The sequence below is a fragment of the Danio rerio genome, chromosome 7 (genome assembly GCF_049306965.1).
Source record: "Danio rerio strain Tuebingen ecotype United States chromosome 7, GRCz12tu, whole genome shotgun sequence".
Lineage (NCBI taxonomy): Eukaryota > Metazoa > Chordata > Actinopteri > Cypriniformes > Danionidae > Danio > Danio rerio.
Window position 1 is genome coordinate 1,570,001 of NC_133182.1, and position 5,908 is coordinate 1,575,908.

The 5,908-nt window shown below is 41.6% G+C and overlaps 2 protein-coding genes across 3 annotated transcripts in view; both read right to left on the minus strand.

Moving 5' to 3' along the window:
- si:cabz01076231.1 overlaps positions 1–5,908 on the minus strand; it is a 758,238-nt gene that overhangs the window by 467,274 nt on the left and 285,056 nt on the right. The gene's annotated exons all lie outside the window — the stretch shown is intronic.
- The window catches only part of LOC141375234 (C-type lectin domain family 10 member A-like), a 146,724-nt gene that overhangs the window by 51,736 nt on the left and 89,080 nt on the right, over positions 1–5,908 (minus strand). The gene's annotated exons all lie outside the window — the stretch shown is intronic.

The window sequence follows — 5,908 nt, forward strand, 5'->3', positions numbered from 1 at the left end:
ACTTAATTTACATTATCCCGACAGAAAAAATCCAGCTTAAACCAGCCTAGGCTGGTTGGCTGGTTTTAGCTGGTCGACCAGCCTGGTTTTAGAGGGGTTTTGGCCATTTCCAGGCTGATTTCCAGCTATTTCCAGCCTGGTCTTAGCTGGTCAGGCTGGGAGATGACCAGCTAAAACTAGCTTGACCAGCCTAGCCAGGCTAGGAGTCCAGCCAAAACCAGCTATATTTTGGCCATTTCCAGCCTGGTCAACCAGCTAAAACCAACCAACCAGCCTAGGCTGGTTTAAGCTGGATTTTCAGCAGGGATAGGATGTTCTTTATGAGTTGTTTACATTAAGACTTTTTTTATTTAAAAAACAAATGTTACACACACACACACTGCTTGTTATGTGGAATGCAAAAACTTTGAAGCTCATAATCTCAAAATCATTCAGAACGCAGAGAGAACCTTATAATTCCAAGGTGACGATTTACCGGTAGGAATGACATTACTCATCATTCTCTCTTCATATAGCCAAATTTACGCCCACTGCATATCCATAATACTGTAACGGAGGGTCTGACACAGAGGGATCCATTTGCAGTACGTTTATTAAACAGTTTAATAATAAACACACAGTATGCACTGGTGTATGGACTCGCATACATCAAAGGCTTATAAGGTCGATAGGCTGGCGGCTGGCGTTCATATGTCGATGTAGCAGGCCTGGGTCAGGGATCAGAGTCGGTGACACAAAGCAAGGTTCTATACAGGCGGCAGGCAATACAATCTCAAGAAACAGTCCGGGTTGGCAACAGGAGATCAGGCAAGGATGTATAACGCTCAGAAATGTCAGCAGGGCAAAACAAGACTTCGCACTGGAGTGTGTGTGAGAGCTGCTTATGTGTGTGAGGCTGCTTTCACACCTGTGAATGGATTCAGTTGTTCTGAAACAGAGATTATAATTGTTACATTGTTGCTCTTTGCTCTTGGAGCGGTTCACTTTCACACTGCAAAGTTTCTAATCGGACCAAAAGAGCTAAAACAAGTCACGTGCGAGTAAACTCTCCTCACATTGGTCAGAGTGTCAGGGTTTATTTTGCAGCGTCCCGCTCAGCTGTCAGGAGAGGTGGTGGTTTGGTGGTGATTGACAGGGTGCGCGCGTGACGTGTCTGAGGAGAGATGCGGTGGGGAGGGGTGAGAAGGGTGCGCGACGATGCCTATTTGAGGACCGGGAGGGAGACGCGAGATTACCGGGAGATCATCACTCGTTTGCGGGCATCCGGAGACTCGCGAAACTTCCCGCCCTACTCATAATTCTCTCTTCATATAGCCGTAAGCCTATTACATATCCATAAAACACTGTGATATAACCGAGCTCGGATCGGATCGCTTTCTCACTGCAATCGATCCGCTCCAGGGTTCGTTTCAATTGAGCCAAGACCACCTCATTCCAGCGATCTCGGAGCGATTACTTTGGCGCGGAACAGAGCGCGATTACCCTGTTCACATATGCCAAACAAACCGCGCTAACTGGGTAAACGAGACACGTTCCAAAACAAAAGTGTGATTAGGTAATGTGTCTCAGGTGTGCAGTAATCAGTGTCTGAATGGGTGAGGATGAAGTAATGTCAATAGTCCGGTGATGATGACCTCTGCTCGCCAGAGAGGGAATGACTGGGACCGAGTCGGTGACAAATATACTGTGATGATGTAGCCTGGTTTGTTAGCTTGTTTTGTTTTTTTCACTACTTTCGATCCGCTCCAAAGTCCGTTGCAATCGAGCCAAGACTACCTCATTAAGGCGATCACGGACCAATCGATTCTGTGTGGATTTGAGCACGATTGCTGGATTCACATACACCAAACGAACTGTGCTAACTAGGCAAACTAAACAAATGAAAGCACAATTAATCTGTGATATGAATATTGCATATGAGCAATTCCATGAAAATGTCAACCTTGCTAGGAAAACACCAAAATAGTGAAACTCTAAGTTTTAGATTGGGCTTGTATTTTACAATGTACAAACACTCAAACATGTCTCAGTCAGCGTTTTCAAACTATTATATTAGATTTACCAAAGTCACACAAGTGGCAATTTCACATCCGTCACATCCATAATGAAGCTTCATACTCATATATACCAAATAATTAAATAAATAACAATGTCAAATGAAATAAAGTCAATCATGCTTGTTCAATAGCGAGCCGACTCCTGTCCTTTTGATCAGCATTACTTCTTTTGGGTTGTGCAGTTTAATTCACAGAATTTCCACAAAGTGTGTTGTATTACTGTAAAACTGTAAACGTCTTTGGTCAAATCCAAATTTATTTCCCCCATTTAAAATATAAACAATGTTTACAGACTGATATTTTTCTGATCCAATAACTCTGTGGTTCACAGTTTTGGAAAATATAAACGTGTTTTAATATAATGTTAACATACACTTCCTCTTCTGATTTATGTTTTGAGTTTTTTGGATGTCACATCCATAATGTTGGAACTGCTCATAAACTATAATCAAAATAATGATCATTTTTCAGTGTGTTGTGCAGTCCTAGTGTAAACACACATTCACATTCTTCAGACCACCATCAGTGTGACAGAAAGCAAATCTACAGCCGTCAAACACTGGCATCTGCTGTTCAGACACACACAGCACAGGCTCAGATTGAAGGAGCTTCAGTCATTTAAAGCAACTGTGATTCACTGTTGAATCCTCAGTCTAGAGAAAACCAAAAAGTGCCATTAAGTGCCACAATTAGGATCTAAACCTGAAATGGTCAGTGTCAGAGAGCTAGAGAACATTATCTGTGTGCTATTCTCAGCTCAAACTCAAACTCACACACACACGAGGCATGTTAGAGACTTAATTTACAACTGAGAGGGCAAAATAGGTCTCCTTTAAGCACAAACACACACACTGAACTACATATAAAACATGACTACTGATGTTCAGATCTCCTTTATGATATTTAAACATGCTAATAATGAGGATTTTCTCATTTTGTTTAGCTGTAGGGTTTACTTCTGTCTCAGAGTCGTCTGTCAGGCCTACTGACATAATGCTCAGTGATGGAGCATCGCTGCAGTTTTCAGTGGATCTGCTTCATTACATCTCCTTTACAGTCAATCGGTGATTTTGCATGATGAGGAGAGGCAGGTGCAAAACCTCACATCATTATGCAAATCTGTCTGACAGGTGAAAAGCAGGCTTTATGGGGCTGTTCACACCTGTGTTGTATCCGAAATCACCAACTTAAGCTGCGATCACACTGGGCTTTTCCTCCCATAGACTTCCATTCATACGCACGCGAATGCGTCAGACCGGAAACGCAAGGTCATGCGTCAAGTTTCGCAGGTTGCTGCGGTGCAAAGTTCAAGCTTGGTGAACTCTGACCTGCGAAATCGCATCACTTGACCTCATAAGACCAATCGGCGATTAAAACATGACCTCTCTGGACAGAAATGTACAACATGGAGCAATTGTTTGCTTTTTAAAATGTCTAATCATCTTGTTTAATCCACCCCTTTTTCGCAGCGCCGCACGACAGAATATCGCATGCTCAAACTCCAATGTGACTGCAGCTTTACACCCTTAATAGTGCACTATTTGAGGGAGCAGCTATAGTGGTGGCTGTTTTTGATGATTTTCACCTGAATTTGACAGCCCTCAGAATATTTTGAGCCAGGAATATATGATCATACTATATAACAAAATAAAGAACCAACCCTCCGCTTTCAAACAAAAATAAACTTTTTATTTTATCTTCATGTGTTTATGGTTTATATCCACCTAAATGCTGATAGGTTATATGAAAAATGTTCAACATTTCACCTCTGTGTGTGCGTGTAAAACTAATTTCTAATATTGTGCAGATGGATGAAGGTGGATCGTTTGGCTGTGGTGAGCTCTGGTATAGTAACATTAAGGATTAAGCCAAATATCTATCTTTTAAACATAATTTTTACCCACACTTCTCAAATTTCCCTCCCTAAAGCATGTGACGTCCTGTACTTCACTCAGGACATGAGTTAGGGCTTCCCCTCCTGTAATATAGCTAAGACACAGATTGCCGTATAAACACTCTTAATTAACCTCCTGAACAGCAGGGAAAGAGTTAACGCATGGTTTGTGTTCATGGCAGAAATCTAACAGTCTTTATTTCATAACTAATAGACGGCTGTTTGCTGATACCATTTAATAACTATCACAGGGTCTGATCAAGAAAATGTGCAAATAGCAGTCATAAAGTTCGAAATTCATTTCATTTTCTTGTCGGCTTAGTCCCTTTATTAATCCGGGATCGCCACAGCGGAATGAACCGCCAACTTATCCAGCACGTTTTTACGCAGCTGATGCCCTTCCAGCCACAACCCATCTCTGGGAAACATCCACGCACTCATGCACTACGGACAATTTAGCCTACCCAATTCACCTGTACCACATGTGTTTGGACTGTGGGGGAAACCGGAGCACCCGGAGGAAACCCACACGAAGGCAGGGAGAACATGCAAACTCCACACAGAAACGCAAACTGAGCCGAGGCTCGAACCAGCAACCTTCTTGCTGTGAGGCGACAGCACTACCTACTGCGCCACTGCTTCGCCCAAGTTCAAAATTAAAATATAATAATAACTAATAATAATATTATAATAAATATGAACATAAACAATGTTTTCATTCACACTTTGCAGTAAGGTTTTAGTAAAGTAATCACTAACATGAACTGATAATGAACAATACGCTTACTAATCATAATTTAACATTTAATCATGCATTAATCAAACCCAAAGTTGTGCTTTGAGTTCACATGAACTAACTAACTATATAACTGATAGTATACATAACTGACAAAGATTAATAAATTATAAATGATAAGTGTTGTTCATTGTTTATGTCAGTAAACACACTACCTGACAAAAGTCTTGTCATGAATCCAAGTTGTAAGAGCAGCAGATAATAACTGGACTTCTAGTTGATCGTGTGTAAAAGTGTCAGAAGGTGGATTTCTCTGCTGAATCATCTGTTGATCCCAATCAATCATCACCAATACTGCAGAAGACCAACTGGAACCAGCATGGAGCCAAGATTCTCACAGAAATCAGTCAAGTTTAATAAAGGAGAAATCATGGTTTGGTGTTCATTCAGTATGGGGACGTGTGAGAGATCTACAACATCAACAGCCTGAGGTATCAACACATCTGTGCTGCCCATTACATTACAAACCACAGGAGAGGGACAATTCTCCAGCAGGATAGCGCTCCTGCTCATACTTCAGCCTCCACATCAAACCTCCTGAAAGCAAAGCTGCTCCAGGATTGGCCAGCCCAGTCACCAGACATCAACATTATTGAGCTGATGAAGGAGGAGGCGTTGCAGATGAACACAAAGACTCTTGATGAACTCTGGGATCCTGCTGAAGCTTTCTTCTTCATTCCAGATGACTTTATTAATCAGTGATGTGAGTCATGTCAGAGATGTATGGATGCAGTCCTCCAAGCTCATGATGGAGTCAGACACAATATTCATTCTGTCTCCACTGCAGCAGGACTTTATATTCTATACTGGACATTATTTCTGTTCAGTGATGAGACTTTAGTCTGAGCAGAGTCAGAGCGCACTGTCCTCATCAAATCAGTCAACATCAAGACATGATCATGAGCTCAAATAAGCAAAATCCAGAGGCCTTCACCTTTCATAGAGACACTTCTGACACCAAATCATCAACAAGAAGTCCAGATATTATTTAGTGTTCCTAAAACTTGGATAGGCAACACGACTTTTGTCAGGTAGTGTACACTCACTCATATTAACTAATGGAACACTTCTGTAAAGTGTGACTGACGTTTCCGTCATGAATGTGTTTAGAAACGGTTCAGCTGGTTAAAGGAAATCATTAATCAGGTGTAAATCAGCTGT